Below are 16,994 nucleotides of genomic sequence, written 5' to 3'. Positions count from 1 at the left end.
TTCAATGTTGGCTGTCCTGTCTCCTCTCAGGGAGTGTTACAATATGTGCTTACAGTTGACCGAATTCCTCAGTGTGTTTTAGGGCTGGGCCTGCAGGGGCTTGCAAATCTCATCTGGGACTCTCACAAGCCCTTTCCTCTCTGCACTCGCTTTGTTCCCATGGGGGCCATGATAAGATCATTTGATATAAGCAGTATGAATGGGCAGACCCTGTTCTACACCTTTCCAAGTGAGCACACTGAATTCAAATGGAGACATTGAAGGGTGTCTGAATACTCTTCTTTAAAAAAAAAAAAAAAAAAATCATTATTTTTATTTCTCTGGCACTGTTGTTTCTATTGGGAAGAGCAAGCCTCTGTGTGAGATTACATTTGCTGATCTTTCTGAAGGATATTTTAATAATGCTTCAAAATAAACAAAAAATCCACTGAAAGGACAGAAGGAGAGCTCCCCAGACAGCCCACTGTTCTGCCCCTGGAATCTATTTAGGCTAAATTTTTCCCATAGTCAGCACCAAATTTCCAGAAGAAAGTGCCTCTGTTGCAGCAGAGACTGGAGGTGGTCTGGCTTCCCTTGGGGGGCAAAGAATCATATAATAGTTTGGCTTGGAAGTGACTTTCAAAGGTCATCTAGTCTAACCCTGTGCAATGAACAGAGACATCTTCAACCAGATCAGGTTGCTCAGAGCCCTGTCCAGCCTGGCCTTGAGTTTTTCCAGGGGTGGAGCATCTACCACCTCTCTGGGCAACCTGGGCCAGTGTTTCACCACCCTCATTGTAAAAAATTCCTTCCTTGTGTCTGGCCTGAATTTCCTCTCCTTTAGTTTAAAACCATTACCCCTTGTCCTATGGCAACAGGCCCTGCTAAAAAGTCTGTCCCCATCTTTCTTCTAGGCCCATTTCAAGTACTGAAAGGCCACAAAAAGGTATCCCTGGAGCCTTCTCTTCTCCAGGCTGAACAACCCCACTCAACCTGTCCTCATAGCAGAGCTGTTCCAGGCCTCTGACCATTTTTTGTGGCCTCCTCTGCCCCTCTCCAGCAGCTCCATGTCTTTCCCGTACTGAGGGCTCCAGAGCTGGACACAGGACTCCAGGTGGGGTCTTACCAGAGCAGAGAGATCCCACCAGCTATGCACAAAGCTGGTCACGTTTGCCTGGTAATACTTAACTGCAGTAGTTGCAAACTGCCTCTCCCCACTCCCACACCAGAGGCTGGGGTAAGTCAAGGCAGATTTCCTGGAATTAGGCTGGTTTTGGGGTTTTGTTCTTCTGTCTACAGGGACTGGGGGAACTGGGAAGCTGAGCCAGCTCAAAGCATCCAGGTGCATATCACAGGCAGCACAACACAGTTTGTGTTGATCTTGTGATAAGAACCAGCATGTTTACTTTAAAGAGCCTCAGCATCCTGGGCCAGGGCAGCATGTCTTGTGCTGTTGGACTTTGAAGCAGCCCACAAAGAGGACCTCAAGGTCTGATTCCTGTGTGCCACTCTTCTTCCTGTGCTGCAGCAGCTGAGGTTTGCTTCCTGACAGCTGAGTACATGAATTTTTATATCGGCTGTGCAGGTGAGGCAACTAAGGAGAGGTTGCTAGGAACGTAGCACTTTCAGAGCAGCACACACCATTAATCCCATCCTCCCCATCACAGAGATAGTTCAGCATCTTTGTAGATGAAAGGAATAAAACCTGTTTGTTCACATGCTTTCCCATAAAAACAAGGATATTCTGATTTTTCCTGGTGGTAGCTGTCTCACCTAATCATCCCTCCATAATTTTTTCACTCCTTTAGCTAGTTTCCACCACATTTTACAGTAGGGGACACATCTCAAAGGTTATACATTCAAACAGGGTTTTTCTCCCCTTAAAGAGGAGACCATGCAAGAGTGGTTGTCAGTGAAAGAACTGAAATCTGAGGTTAAGTCTTACTAGGCATTAAAAAATCCTCAGATGAGAGACGAAACCTGTTAGCAAGGTATGTCGACTCCCATACTAAGGGTTCATTAGGGTTTTTTTACCCCTATTTACACTTTTAGGGGACATAACTCTGCCTCGTGCAGCTGAGAAGAGGTGTGAAAATGAGCGCTGGGAGATTCAGTACTTTAGGATCAGCCTCAGTGGATTGCTCAGCAGGTGGAACAGCAGTGGCAAACCACAAAAACAGTGCATATAAATAACATTTGAAAATTAATCATCCCATTTCCTGCAAGTGATAAGAAAATATGCTTTATTCGTGAGTAATTTGCAGTCAATCATGGCAATTTCTAATATTTAAATACTAAGTAAATTAATTATTTGGCATTATTTTTAGTTAACTGATATACTGTAATTGCAATGACTAAATAAATCAATTATTTAAAAAAATAGAAGCCCCAGACAAACACAGTAAATCAATTACTTACTGTTTAATGGGAATTACTTGGTGTTACAGAAAGCAACAGAGGAACAAATCCTTTTATGACATCAACAAAATTCAATCACTGTCTGAGGAAAGGGATTTCAGTGCAAAGTTACATCTTTATTTAACTCACAAGATAATGTAATGAAACAGTGAGAATGTATGGCAGCCATGAGCCCAGCCTAAACATCATGTGCCATGAAGTGACCAGCTGGGACATGGTTATCTGAACCATGGATGAACCAGGAACAGTGCTTGTTACAGAAAACCTGTGACAACAGATAGCATTTGTGATTGCCTGGATAAATACCACTTAGGCTGAAAAAACAAATATGGTGTTAGAAATCATTAGAGAAGGAGTGAAGAAGATACTGGAGAACAGAATTGTTATGGACATGGATGGGGGTTACTCTTAGCCCATGCCTTGGACACTCTGTGCAGCTCCTCCTCTGCTCATCTTGGGATGGTTTATTAGGAAACACTTTAACACATGCCACTGGAGGTGCTCAGGGTCTGCCATGGTTTCTGTGTGAGACAGCCATGGATGCACAGTCTAGGACTTTTTGGCCTGGATGGAGAAAGTTTACGTGTGTGTAAGGGAAGAGAGGATTACACTGAGGGTTATTGAATGCACAGGATAAACCATGCCTAGGATATCCCAGCTGAAAACTGCAGGGGAAGTGTCATCCATCTTGCCCCATTCCCCATGAGCACATGTGCAGCCATCTCTGGAGACACAGCACTGTGGGGCAGAGCCCCTTGTCCAGCACCACGTATCTCCTCCCCATGCCACCCAGCAGCACGAGGAACAAAGCCTGGTCTCCCACCAGCTTGAGCATCACTGAGTAATAACCTCAGCAATAACCTGCTCTGCTGACAAGTGGCTAGACCCAGGTTCCATGTCTGCTGGTGGCCATCAGGAACCCCTGTACTCATGGACCCTCCAGCAATCACCGTAACTGCTGAGCTCTTCCTGGCAATTTCCCCTCAGAGGATGTGCTCAGTTTGCATCTCTCTATCCAGCCAGCTGCTTTCACACAACTTGGATGAATTTAATTATCTTCTGGAGCTCAAATTACATCTGATGAGCTTTAAATTGGGCAGCAGCTTCAGTATTAGTCATGAGAAGGTACAAAGACAGATGAGTGATGCTGTGCAGTGTGCAAACACTGCCTCATTAGGAAAGTGGGGTTAGAGCCCACCAGAGTTTGGTTAAATAGGCACATTATTATTTCTGGTCTCCTGGCCACTCTTCTCATTAGTGTTATGACCCGCTTTTAAGTTTGTTTGCTTGGGATGCTGAAAAAACAAGCTAGAATCAGAAATTATGAAACATTTTACCCAAGGTAAATGCCACTCCTGTATTTTTGGATATGTTATGAACTAGCTTAGTATGAAAATAATTTCCTTGGTGATGCAGGAACCATCCCAAAACACTGAGTAAGGAGGGTTACACAGTCCAGCACAAAAATACCCAGAATATCATTATTTGTTTTGTGGCTACATGTTTAAAATAAAATTGCTAATGGGAAAAAAAAATACCATTTTCAATGGGGTACTCTTTGAAGGAATGCCCACAACTCATCTGTGTCTGTGGCATTAAGGTACCACTCCTAGTGATGCTGTGACTGCCTCTCGACCTGACAATCCTGTTCAGGCAGTTCTGCCTCCTCCAGCTGGCCCAGGAACTCAGCAGGAGTGAGACCAGGTCCCTGCTTTCCTCCTGAGCATCCACAGCTGGGGAAACCCTGACCTGATGGGATTTGATAGCTTTCCTCCATGAAGAAATCCATGTGACCTGCCTGAAGGGATGGCACAAAATGTGCCCAGAGGATTCTGCTCTCTCCTGGATTTTATTCCAGCCCTAAATTGCCCTTGGCCATACAGACAAGTTGTTTTCCCAGTGTGGATTTCCTGGCAAATGCAGGTGTCTTTTCATAGGGAAGTAGTTGCTGCTGCTCCTGATATCAAGGCTGGGTCTGCCAAACATTCAGTCTCTCCTCCAAAGCACTGAGTGTAAGGGTGAACCTATAAAGGAAGAAATAAGAGCCTTTAAAAAAATTGTTTAATCTCTTTTTATCTAAAGCAATCAAACAACTTCAGCTGAAGTCTTCTGCAAGGCCACTTCTTGAAGAAGGCGACTAGACATGCAAAGTTTACCCAGGCTGTAAAACGTTGGGAAGAACCACAAATAACTGGAATATCTAGTTCCATAATAAGAAGCACCACATTGCTTTGCCAGTCGACAGTGCTGCCAGGAACAAAGGTGTCATAATCACACACAACAGATACATGTGATATAGTGATAGGACCTGAGGGAATGGCAGGAAGATGTGCCAGGGGAGGTTTAGGTTGGATTTTAGGAAAAGGTTCTTCACCCAGAGGGTGCTGAAGCACCGGAACAGAGAGGCAGTCATGGCCACAACACTGACAGTATTCAAGAAGCATCTGGACAATGCCTTCAGACACACGGTGTGGATTTGAGGTTGTCCTGTGCAGGGACAGGAGTTGGACTCGTTGATCCTTGTGAGTCCCTTTCAACTCAGGACATTCTATGATTCTATGTTCTTGTGCCAAGAGGGACCAGCTGATACCAAGTCCTGCACTAGGAGATGTGTGCTGCAGCATCTGCTGTGGGCAAGGCTGGGAAGAAATTTGGAGGCAGAGGCTCGAAGTGACACTGACTGAAGGAGGTATGAGGGGCTCCCCCGTGTCCTTCATTGCACCTCGCCAGAAAGGTAAATGGCACTTCCCAGCCTCTGACAGCAGACAGGTGAAAACTGTAGTTATTAACAACTTGAACCTGACTTTATTTTTAATGCAGCATGACAGAAACTCTCACAGCAGGAGTGACAGGCTACCCCTGAGTGCAAGATCTTTCTCAGGAAGCAGGATTTACTTTTGCTGCCTCTACTGAAGTAGTGTCAAAAATTATTGCATTTCAAATATTAAGCATTTAGTGTGCCTCAGCTGTGTCCCTGATGGTATCAGTTAACCACAGATCAACTGAGGAGCCAATTTGAGTTTGAAATACAGAGCCTTAATGAGATGTCTGTGGTGGTTGTTTGTTTTGTGTTTGTTTGTTTGTTTTTAATAAAACAACAACAAAAAACAAACCACACCTGGAAGGTGGAGGTTAATGCAAAAGTTTATTGCTTTGGTCTTTGTCTTATAAACTGTACCCTTCACAATTGTGTTAGGTACTGTCCATGCAGTCAGAGCTCCTGCTATGAAGAGCTTAACCTTGATATGTGGCACTGGCATAGTTCTTATTTTACAAAAATTAAGGCCTAGACCCACCTACAGAAAACAGCATACTGGGACATAAAAGCATGGAGAATGGCAAAATTCTCCAATATTATGGCAACAGGAGCATAAATTAGTATATTGGAGTGCTGATAGAAGTTAATTTCTTGTCTCACCTGCAGAATGGCTTTGGAAGGCTTCATTGCCACGCAAATGGAGTTTGCACACAGCCTAATGAAAATACATCTGTCAGACTGCACACATGTGTAACATCAAATGTTAGCATAACTAGGATTTCTAGAGCAAGTGAATTTCATCTGGAGCTGGTTAGACTCGGCCCACCACTGGAAACAATAAGCGTTAATTACGCTTCAGTAGTTCAGAGATCTTTCTGATGAATAATTCATCTCTTATTGGACCCCAAAAGACACCATGATACTAGGGAACTTTTGACCTTGAAATGATGGAGGAGAATTTTGACAAAGAAATTGCAAAACTGACAAATGAGAAGGCAACAATGAATGCAGTCAAGTGAAGGGGGAAAATGATCATCTAACTCAGACGTAATTTTGCAAGGGATCAAGTTGTCATCTGATATATTTTGGAGTAAACCTCCAAGGAGACATGTCTGTGACGATGCATTCATTGAGACTGAAGACCTGAAGGGTATTACTGCTGTGTCCTGCTATGGAAGCCCAGGAGCAAGGAGCTGTGCAGCTTGAGCTTCACAGTGGACTTTCTGCCTGGGAAAGTCAGGGATCTCAGGATCCAGAGGAAGCAACTGCACCAAACATACGATGTTGGGCTTCTCTTCCTCCATTTTTAGCTCTTATTTTTCATTAACTAACAAACCTATATCCTCCTTTGTCTTCCTTCTGATTCTAACAGATTTTTAAAAACAGTTCTAGTTCCCATTAATGTCTCTTTTAATCCATAGCCTGTCTCTCTGTGTATTTTTACATGCATGTGTTCTCCCTTCATTGTCTTTTTTTCTTTTTGTGTAACATTTGGGAGACTCCCCCTCTGATTTTCCAGCCACAAAAGGACTCTCTGAGCAGCCATGTGATTCCTGTGCCATCTGGAAACTACAGTGACATATTCATCTGGAGTTTGGCTCTGTACATCAGAGCAAGAGCAGTGGCTGAGGCTGGGGTCCCCTCAGCAGTGAATTGTCAGGAAGCTTGCCATGGGTTGGACCCTCTGTTGGCACCCTTCCTCCTTATCATGCACTCCTGGGACTGACCATACGAGCTTCATCTTAACCTTTGCCAAAGCAAGTCCATCAACTTCCTGAGAATGACTCCTCTACCTGTCCATGGGACTGTACTCTGTAAGACAAGCTGAAGTCAAAGGCTGTGTGTTTGGTCCCAGCTGGTGGTGGCTGTTCAAACCAAATTAAGGCTCTACATCTCAAGCAGGTCCAAGACTTCACTTAGTGCTATGCAGAAAGTTCTGCGGCTTCAAGGGCTTTCCTGGTTTCATGGGAATAAGCGTGGTTTCCCACACCATGAGATCAAATATGTCTCTTTAGGTAGGACTCAGTTTCCTAAACACAGATTTCTAGGAATTTTCTGTGGTACCTGTTCAGCTGCTGCTCCAGGAGAAAAGAGGCTGATAAATCCCATGTCCTCTACACCAGCCACGTTGATGTGCTGGTTACCCCAAAGCATCTCAAATGGCACTAAGTACCTGTGTTTAGGGAGCTGAATCATTCTTTTCTACCCTTTCAACTTGTCAACTCAGAAATGACACACTGGAGAAAGCTGACCCATCACTGGCAAAGGGAGTGACCAGGGTGCTGCAAACAGCTTCCCTTTCCACTAATGAACCAAGCACAAAGAGGTCCAAAACCTGAGATGTGATCAAATCACATTTCCTTTTTAAACATTCCATGGGTCCTCTGAAGACGTGATTGAAGGAGATATGGTAGAGGTGGGGAAAAGATGCTAGAACTTCTAGCGGATGAAGCTACAGAAAATCATTTAATGTGAGCCCAGAAGCTTGGCAGATAATGGTCCACGAAGTGCTTTCCTGCTTACTTGCCAAACATAAGCAATGTCTAGTATTTTATAAGTGTTTGAGCTATCCTAGGAACACATACACATCTTTTTACAAAGAGCATCACTTCTACTCAATTTCTGTTCTGTGATTTCAGCAATATCACATAAATACAGAGATGAACACTGGTCAGAAGAGTGATTCAATCAGCTCCCATAGCTATAATGTGAACCCAGAGTTCTGCCCCAAAATTACTTGTGATTTTTTTTTAAGAGACAGCACATGGATTACTTTTTGCCTTCCAAATGCTTCTTAAGTCTTTAGAGTTTATCTTGTCAATTTTCAGCTGTGACCATAAGGCTAGAAGATTGAAAAACTAAAACATAAAACTTGCCTTCCAATATAATTGTGCCAAAACAAGGGTCAGAAAGAAAAAAACAAGCACACTGGAAGAATGAGTAGCTTCATTGATACGTTGGTGGTATCCGTGGAACTACCCCAATACATACAGATGTTTTATATCAGCTAACATAAACCAAACATCCCCAAAGTCATGGTCCCTGCATCTCATCACCTCTCCCTCTGGGATGGGGCTGAGTTATGTTAGTCCCCTATTTGCTACTGTGCAACAAGCCCCACGATGCCTTTCAACAGGACAGACACAAGGAGTGATTTAGCTACGGCCAGTGAGAATAAGCAGGAAGGATCAGCAAGCTGCAATGGGCTGGTCTCAGCAGGTCCTGCATAGGAACAAGATCTGCTGGGAGGTCCAGGAATAAATCTCACCAAAGAGATGTGAATGGCAGACCATGCTCACTGAGCTCTGGGTCTTCTGCTGTCAAGTTGCTGTTTCCATGCTGCATGAGTCTGGAGTAATGTCATGGCAGTTACTCAGTGTCCTCATGCAGAAGCTGGGAATCAATTACTGAGAGATCCTTGGTGCTTTGCTGGACACTCTTCCCCTCTCCTGAGTGACTCTGCCTGTGGCATGTTAATCTACACGTCAATTCACTGTCAATACTATATATTCACTGACTGTTCACTGTCTACTCTCCCTCTATTCATTGTCACTGCTTTTCTGTGGTTAGCAGCAAAGAGCTCCTTACAGGAAAGGGTTTTCTTTCCATCCACATTGGGAAAAAGGAGAAAATGATTCCTAGTTATTCATTTCAATTCAAGAGCATCTCTGGTCCACTTGATTTTATCAGGCCTTGTTAATTCACATGCCACAAACCAACAACACACATCATTTGCCAATGTACACACCTTGAATTTCTGGGACAGATTTAGCATTGGCCACCCTAGCTCTGTGTGCAGGGATTTACGCAGGCCAGGGAGCTGACTTGGACACTTGAAAACACCATGCCATAGTGACTTTCCAAAGCAACCTGGATTATGAAATGTGCCATCCCTCCTCAGCTAGTTGTGTCATGCATTCAAGAAAGAGAATTACCTCAAGGAACTTGTAAAGGGGCTAACATGACATAATTTTTAATATACATGTTATCTCTCAGTTGTAACCTTCATTGGCTGCATTACAAAATATGTTTGAGCTTCGCTGATGGACCATGCCTGATCAATCACCACAGCAATGCATGGAGCAAATTGAAAAGTCAAGTACCCTGCAGGAATACATTAGAAATAAGACAGTTTTAGAAAGCCTGCACAAATGCTGTCTGGAAGTAGAAATAAAGACCTAGATGAAGATTCTTGCCTATGATTTCAAAGACATCACAAACTTGCCAAGCTTCTCTGTAATAATTCTGAGTATTTCACACATCACAGACTTGAAACATCAAGAGATATCTCATCCTTCTTATTATCGTGTCTCTTTCTCTCAAGGAGACATTGCTCTGGAGAGAAAAAAAAAACCTATAAAAAAGAAAGGGAATTAATGCATGCCATTATAATAGGGAGAAAAACTAATCATAGGTAATACTCAAAAGGCAAACAAGGTTATTGTGAACTGCAAGTCAGGAAAGGAATAATTTCAGCACAAATAAAGTTGTCAACATAAAAACGTTTTATAGAAAGGGCAAAGAAAGACAGTGATACAAAGGTACTTATAAAATCTGATTTCAGAAATGAATATATATAGAGACTTCATCGTGTTCTACATTCATCCATCAAATCCAGATGAATTTTTAGTGTCATGCCTTTGTGTATTTTAAATATTTGTGGAAAATAGTCTGAGCATTGTTTCATATTGCCTGCTAAATAGAATATGTTTCAAATTAGAGCCCAGTGCCAAGTGGTTTGATAGTAATTTGTGAGATGAAAGATTCTCTAAGTATTGACAACATTCCTTACATGATAAATAAACATAAGGCATATATGGAAAGCTATCTTCAAGCTTTGATAATGATGCTAACAATGATCTTCAATGTCTTGTAGCCTTTTCCCACCTTCAGGTGGCCTGACGTTAACCAATTAACTAATCACATTATTATTCTGAAGTGCTTTCTTCTTCCTGCCAAGAAGAGAGGCCCTGCATGGACAGGTGAAGGACAAGAGCAGTCAGTGAGTAAAGTCACTGTTGTAAATATCCATGGAGGTCCAAAAGGCTCCACTCTTGGGGTCTGTGTCATTGCACACTGTGCTCAGAGGGGAAGACCCCAAATATCTTCAGTGGTTAATAAACTCTCACAGGATGATGACCAGGGGCTCATCAACCCTTTCTATAGATCAGCCTCTTCCCAGCCAAGACGCAGGGTGGCACCCAGGGGTTCTTGTAGCATACACATGCAGTTTCATGGGTGATGAGAGAGCACTACCACAGGTTTTGCTGCAGGGATGTCTTCAGCTCCGTCACCCATCAGGAGGGACACTGTGGCAGGGTCGGGTGTATTTTTATTCTCATTGACTACTCACCACTAACCTAACATTTTCTCTCCTCTCATGCATTATTTTAAGATAATTGATTGATTCTTTATGAAGTTTTTTTTTTTTTTTAATTATTATTATTATTTTGCAGGCTAATAATGAAAGCTGAGAGTGCTGTCGAAGTCAGGCTGAGCATGTGATATTCACAGTTCAATGTGACTGGCCACACAAACCATATCACCCTGTCCATCTCCTTTCAGTTTTGATCAAATAACTCTTAGAGAAAACAGGACTTTTCTTGGTTACATCTCCACAGACAACTTTGAAACATGTAGGTTCAAGTACTGCATCTGGACACCAGATTTTGTGTCCAGACCTGATACCTTTGTGTGCATGAAGCCTGTCCCAGGTAGCTGGGGATATTCTGGAACTAAATATCAGTTTCACTCTTGATATCTCTATGCAAAAGAATGCTAAATATTACCAGTTTTTTGATAGCAGAAGAGATCAAACAAATACAACATTTTGTAAGACAGGTACATTTACAAACTAGATAACTCCCTGCATATGAGAATCACAGGCTATTTGCTCTCAGATATTTAAAATCAGCAAAAGATGACCTGAAGATCCATTAACAAGGGCACCACCAGCAGAGACTCCCTTTTTACAAGGGTTCACATGGAAAAGACAAGGGTTAATGGGTACAAGTTGCTCCTGATGACATTCTGTTTGGACACAAGAAGGAAATTTTTCACAGTGAGAATGATGAGTCATTGGAATAATCTCCCAAGGGAAGTGGTAGATTCCCCAACACTGCACACTTTTAAGATTCCGCTGGACAGACTGCTGGGCCATCTTGTCTAGATGGTACTTCTGCCAAGAAAGACTGGACTAGATGGTCCTTGTGGTCCCTTACAACCTGGTGTTCTATGATTTTATGATTGTCCTCAGGACATGGATCCTGACCCCTTTTTTACAACCACTCGTTCCTCACTGGAGTGCCAAGATACTGTCTTTGCAGGTTAGAACAATATTCTTGTGTTCAGATTTAAGACAAGGCAACTTACAGCCCATTTTGTAACTTTGGAGCTGGTGAGGTTGTGCTGAAAACTTGTCATTTAAGATCTACCACCATGTTCACATTTGAACTGTCTTTCTTCACCTTCATTAAAAATATTTGTGCATTCCATTGTGCTACATCCTCTCTCCTGAGGATCTGGGATGTTTGCAGGTATCCTGTCACAGCAGAGCATTGCACATTGATTGGCCAAAGATCCAAGTCTGGAAGAGCAGAGAATTACACTCAGTTCTCTCAAGACCCAGTATTTCTCCTGTTATTTTAAGAAAGTTGAGGTATTAAATAACAACAAAGTGCTGCTGCAGCAGAGCTAAATGTTTACGCATAATGTCAAAGTAACACATCGGTTCTTTTTCAAGGCAGCATTGGCACAGAGCTCTGCTATGAACCATGAGTACATCTCAAGCTCTCATAAAAGTAAAACTAAGGACATTCCTAGTGCCAGACCTGGTGTCAGCCAATGTCAGTAGATGTAGCCTGTTGATGCCAATGGAGATACAATGCTTAACAGACTGACAATTGGCCTCTTCTTACCTGATATTTTTAACAGGCCTTTAAAAACTTTTCAGATGTTCTGGTTGAACCTAGCAGCTCGCAGCTTGAGGAGGAAAAGGGCTTTTTCGCAGCTCCTGAAAGTAGATTCAATTTGTAGAAAAAGTCATGCTGGAAATTCATGTGCACGGTGCAAATGAGCACCTGAAAAGGTACAAATCAACAAAGATTTTCCCTGATGCGCATTCAGCTGCCATCCATGGGAACTGTGTGTGTTTCTGGCAAAGGGACAGAATTTGTCACCCATGATTTGTGAAGGAAGGTGACGTTTCTTTGGTCCTTTCACATATTCTTTTACAAGTGGGCAGTTTTGCATCTGTCTGGCTCAGGCCAGCATTGGCAGTCTTTCAAAGAGAAGAGTAGGACAGAGTGGGTGAGGGATCATGTGATTTCCAATGGAGGGCAGTCAGCACTTGCTGAGAAAAGTAAAAGGGAGAACATGTTTTCTTTGTTGCAAAGAAAGGTGGGAAAAAAAATAAAAAATAAGCAAAAAGAGGTAGAGAATAGGAATCTGTTGGTCTTGCAAGCTAGGGAGCTCCCAATTGGGTCATATCTGAAAGAGGCTCTCGAAAGGAGCTCTTGAACTACTCATGAAGTACAAGAAACCCCAGCAACACTATATTCCCGTGCCAAGATGTGAGCGAACGAGCGAACAGTAACAGACCCCGCACAGACGCCGCAGGACCCCTCCCGCCCGGGCAGCCGCCGACAGCTCCATCCCCCGCGCTTAAACCCCCTCGCCGGGGCAGCCGCCGCTGTTTCCCCCTCCCCTGCCCCGAACCGGCATCCGCACCCGAAATACCAGAAGGCAAAAGGAACCGCGCCGCCCTGCCCGCCGTCCAGGAGCCCGAGAGCCCCAGAGCAGAGCGAGGTTACTGCAGAACACCCGGCTGTCCCGGCAGCGCAGGAATTAACCCCATCCTGACCGAACCAGCACAGCTGTGTTATTCATATGCACAGTAAAATGTGGGAAGCTTTTTGGTCCGGTTGATTTTTTTAGCCACGTTAATGAGAACCTAGCAGTAGCATGTAAAGCAATTAAAAATAATTAAGGTAATTACAAACACTGTAATTCGACAAGGTTGCAAAGTAGCTTCTGAATGATTGTCTGGTTAAAATGGGGACATGTTTTACAGACAAGAAGGGGAAACGAAGAAATAAACAGTAGAGTCAATTATTCTGTTAAGCAGCATTCTTCATCAGGGCTGGGGAACTCTGGGGATCATCCTCCATAAGTGCTCCAAAGACTGGATGCTCTTGCATTGCTTATATTCACATAATTATTACATATGCATTACAGCTTTTGACAATTTTGACATACAATACATCTATACTAACAAATAATTGATGATGTTAGTTATAATTGTTTAGTTTCTTACTTACATCTATTAATTATTAGTTAAATATAAACTAAGCACTCTGCTTCTAAACAATGTATCACTTAATCTTCTGTCTCCCTCTTGTCACGCAGAAGGATCTCAAACTTGAAAAATATTTCCTTGTTTTGCAGGAGGTCAGAAAGCATTTATCGTGTCAATTGGTTAATGATGGGTACGTCTTTTATAACTTAATCCTAGTATGCATTAATTTGCCAGCTTCTCTTCGAAGGCAAGGATGTAGCATTATCAAAACATCCTGGAAGGGATTAAGAGGCATCCATGATACCACTGTAGGTCTGTGGAACATTTCCCAAGGCTACCTGCTCTCCAGATACAGATCTTTGATGTAGATGCAGCCGAACACCTGCTCATCTACTTCCATTGCCTCAGGTGTGTGCTTCAGGCCCTGCTGAAGTCCTGGCTTCCCAGCCACACATCCTCTTGCGGTCTCACTGTGACCATCTTGCCTGTGCATGCCGGGAACTACATGTCAGAGCTCCTCTGACATAGATGTTTTTGCAGATCCATCTCCCTCATTACGGCAGGCAACTGTTTAAATGAAGAACACAAAGGCATTCTGATGCTGCCTGCTGCGGTCGAGTGTTTCATGGCTTTACTTAGAGCTTTCACTAAGTTTCTCCCCACAGCATTGCTGGGGAAGCAGAGAGGTGCTGGTGAAAAAAAATTACATTTCCATGCAAGGTGATTTTTCTTGGACAGGACCCTTTCCAAAGGACAGGGTCACACTGTCCTTGCAGTTGTTGTCATTTGCTTTGGGGAGTGTTGGAAGCTTTCACATGGTTCAGTTGCCATTCTGCTTCCAGAGACATGGAAATGCTCAAAAACAAAAAAAAACCCAGACTTTAAAAGATGAATTACTAAAAAACAAAACTCCTGCTTTCCTTCTTGCCCAGCTTTGGCACCTTGACAGTGGCATTTAGCCCAAAGTGCTACTAAACTGACATTTCTCACAGTGCTGTTCTCACTCAGTTGTCTTTAGCAGCAAGAAGCAAAGCCTGCTGCTCTCTGAGGTCTTCCACATCCTCAGACTCCACCGTTAGTCACAGATTTTGTACCCATAAAAGGCTGTGGCAGAAGTCTTGCCTTGTTTTCCCCTTCCTGCCATTCTCCTTGCTCTCCCATGAAATGCGAGGAAGTCCTGCTTGTCTTACTCTAAGCATGCTGATAGCTAGTGATGCCCTGGCCTAGACTCTCTAGGTTAAGCTGCACATCTCAAATAGATAGTTACTCTAATCCCTACGCTCCACACCATTATCTGAAGACAGTTAGCAATGAATCCTCAGGTTAATTTATGCCTCCTTTTAGTCCTTTGAGATGTTTCCAAACCAAAGAGAATGAGGCTGGGTTGGTGAGAAGACACTCAGGCATGCTGCTTTCTGGATGTGTCCCTTGGCTGTAGCATGGTTTGAAACCTCTTATTCTCCTATGGAAAACAGGAAGAACCAACACGGAGATGGTGGCTGTCTACCACAGGTATGAGCAACCCCCTGTGCAGAGCCTGTATCCATATTAAGGCTAGCTGCCTTCTCCTGGCAAGCTGCATTGTGCTTTAGCCACACCTGCAAATATTTCCTCTGTGGCATCACCAGAAAGCAACAGGGTGGAATTCATCACACAGTTGTCTAAACATGATGCAACTTATCTAAACCAACCTTCTAGGTCTCCTGCAGAGTCCAACAAAGAGAAGTAGGTGTGCTCAAAGAATGGTTTGGCCTAGGCTTGGACATATATCTTCTTCCCTCCTTTTTTTTTTTCTTTTTTTTTTTTTTTTTAAAAAAAAAAAAAGGATGTTTTTCAACAAGGCTATACTAGACCTTGCAAATTCTACCCTGGATGAAACTGACTATGAAGGATGGCACTGTGAGAGGGAGAGTCACCTCCCAGGTCACCAGGAGATGAACATAATTTAGATTAAACAGGAAATTCTGGACTGTCTGGTCTAAGACATAATGGATGACCAGGAAAGGAGTTGGGGAATTTCTGCTTTAGACTCTCATTTACTGCCAGAGCTGTAGATTATAGCATTTTCTCCACCTCCGTCTCAAGAAGATAAAGCAAAATCTCTCTAGCTGCTCTTTCCCTGGGTGAGGAGGTTGAGCCTATTTTCATAGCAGCTGTTTTGGATGTTTGCATCTACTGTGTCAGTTCTAGAGCAGAGGTGGGTCCTAAAGGGAAGAACATGGGCACCTGTCTCCTTCAGGATGCTTGGCCCCTTGAGTCAGTGTGCTGGGGATCAACCAGGAAAGGCATTTCTTCCTCATCACAAACACGAGTGATGCAGATAGCACAACTTGCTTAAGAAATAGACAGGAAAACTATGCATAGGTCTGATCTCAACAACAACCCCACTCCTTTCAGCACCACAGCCTGCTGCCTGGGTGCAAATTCCACGCACTAGATAGTCATGCAGAAGTTGTGGAGTACCCCATGCTCCATGAAAGAGCTGACAGCTCTTGTTATACAAGTGCATGTGAGCATGGACATGCAAGTTGCAGCCTGGAGTCACTGCCACAAGGTGCTTGGTGATGAATGAAACCTCACAAAGAGGCAGAGGAAGAGAGCTTGAGTAAAGGAGGTAAAACCAGAGCTGGGGGAAGGCAGCAACCTTTCAGCTACAAGCCCCAGACTGAGCCAGTTTTGTCTGAAACATGTCTCAGCATCTGTTTCCACCAGTGGGCTAGCTGTGAAGGGCATTGCTTGTCAGCTGTCACCACTGTTTCACTGTTCTCTTTGCCTTAAGTGAGAATTGAATGTGGCAGGCAGCTCAGGGAAGGAAATAAGAGCCTGGTTTATTTATTCTAGTCTTACCAACCCCATGGCTGAAGGCCCTCCTCAAGTTACAAGATTAGCAGTTCCAGGTCACTGCCACCGTCACAAGCATCTGCTCTGACTAATAGCGTAATGGTATGGCCCTTTTAGCTCTGGGTTTGCTTGAGGCTGCAACACTTTTTTGTATTCAGTCTGTTACTAGTCATATTGTTTGCAGCATCTGTCACAAGAAATGATGCTGAGACATTCACTTAACTGGCCCTTGGGCTTAACCATGCTCAGTCTTGCCTTGCAGAGTCCGTAGTCCTTGTGCATCACTCCAGCACGCTGGGGCTAGCGTGGATCTAGGAGTTGACTGACCAGTACAGCAGGGAGACAAAGAGAAATGTAAGTCTTGCTACTGGCCCTTGCCTGCCCTGCTTCCCCTTCCTTACATGCCCATACATCTCAGCTCAGCTCTGCAAATTCCCTAGGGTGCTGGGTCATACACCTCCACTGTGGCATTTCACAGTCAGATTCCCAGAGCAAGAGAGGTGCACCAGCAGCCTGGAGAGCTCTGTGTCTCTCCTTTTCTGCTAGCCCTGTGCCACAGCATTTACTGGGTGGGGGGTGTCAGGAGCAGAGTATGCATGGCACAGAGTTCACGTCCTGCACAGCATGCTATTGAGTGTACAAGTCAAAAAAATAATGCAGTGTTGATTCAGCTCTTTAAAATGCTTTTATCTGACGAATGAT

The 16,994-nt window shown here is 43.7% G+C and overlaps 1 long non-coding RNA gene across 1 annotated transcript; it reads right to left on the bottom strand.

Annotated features, from left to right (window-relative positions):
- Positions 1-3,087: 3,087 nt before the first annotated feature.
- Positions 3,088-12,975, bottom strand: LOC136100201 (uncharacterized). Its single transcript, XR_011738151.1, has 3 exons — positions 12,884-12,975; positions 12,073-12,234; positions 3,088-4,421 (listed from the first exon to the last, which is right to left on the bottom strand). It is a non-coding gene; the product is annotated as an uncharacterized lncRNA (long non-coding RNA).
- Positions 12,976-16,994: the final 4,019 nt, after the last annotated feature.

This window comes from Patagioenas fasciata, chromosome 3, assembly GCF_037038585.1.
Source record: "Patagioenas fasciata isolate bPatFas1 chromosome 3, bPatFas1.hap1, whole genome shotgun sequence".
NCBI lineage: Eukaryota > Metazoa > Chordata > Aves > Columbiformes > Columbidae > Patagioenas > Patagioenas fasciata.
Note: the sequence above shows the minus strand (reverse complement) of the source record. Positions and strands in the feature narration are given on the sequence as shown.